This window comes from Brassica oleracea, chromosome C6, assembly GCF_000695525.1.
Source record: "Brassica oleracea var. oleracea cultivar TO1000 chromosome C6, BOL, whole genome shotgun sequence".
NCBI lineage: Eukaryota > Viridiplantae > Streptophyta > Magnoliopsida > Brassicales > Brassicaceae > Brassica > Brassica oleracea.
This window is the reverse complement of record NC_027753.1, coordinates 16,459,147-16,460,359: the sequence shown is the minus strand read 5'-3', so window position 1 is coordinate 16,460,359 and position 1,213 is coordinate 16,459,147.

Here is a 1,213-nt window from a genome sequence, read left to right as displayed (position 1 = left end):
GATCTCGTTTGTATCACTCGATCTAGTTCAATTCTTTGTATTCGATCTTATTCATCAATAAAGTCCATTTTCACCTACTAGAAACTATTTAACATCGTTGTGTTCTAAAGATATCGTTGCCTACATCATTTGTCTTCCCTAGATCAAATAATAGCATAGAGATCATGAACTAGGTGACAAAAAAAGAGAAATTTGTTTTGTAGAGAGAGCGAAGAAAGAGATAAGAAGATAAAAGAGGAGAGAGTGTGTGATTTTTGTTAGATAATGAATTTGAGTTTATTTTTTGTGTAAAGGGAAAATTTCCATTTTTGTGTATATATTATATTAAGACATGCGCCTTGTGTGTGATGAATATTAGGTATACAAATGATTTTTACATATTATTATTTATTTTGTATTTGTTTACGTATTATGTATACAATTAAATTAAAGTAAATTAATCAAAATAATCATTTTATTTATTTTGTATGGTATAAAATTAAATTTAAATGATATCGACATAGATATATAATATTTATTATTGAGACTTGCTACTCATATGATTTTATTAAAATTTATATATTTTCTGTAACAAAAAATTTAAACCATTTATCAAAACAATTCAATGTGATATTATTTCAATACAAATTTCAAAATTAACATATTTATATATATGTTATATGGCACATAGTTTAATTTAAAAAAATATTATATATATATATAATATGAATATCTGTTAAATGAGACTTCATATTCATATGATTTTATGATCATTTTTATCTTGCTATATAAATAATAAATTAAACCATTGATCACAAAATTTTCAAAGTGGGATTTTAACATTTTTAGTAATATATAGTTGTTTTAAAATATTCCAAATATATCATATATGAATTGTTATCAAACTTTTATTATTTATAATCATTAATCGTCATATATATGTTAATCATTTTATGTAATTCCGTAACATTTATATAAGAAAAGCATGTAAACTATTATTTTGTACACCACTAATCAATGTAATAGTTAGTTTAACAAAAAATATAATATATATTTAGATAGACCAACTTATTTTTTTAAAGATTTTAAGAATCATTATAATAATGATACGTGTTTACTAAACAATGCTGTAATGATTCTCAATTATTAAGGATTATTGGTTGTTGTATTTTAATGGATTTGAAAATCCGAACTAAATCTAGTGTTATTGGTTCTATGATTTTCAAATCTGTAT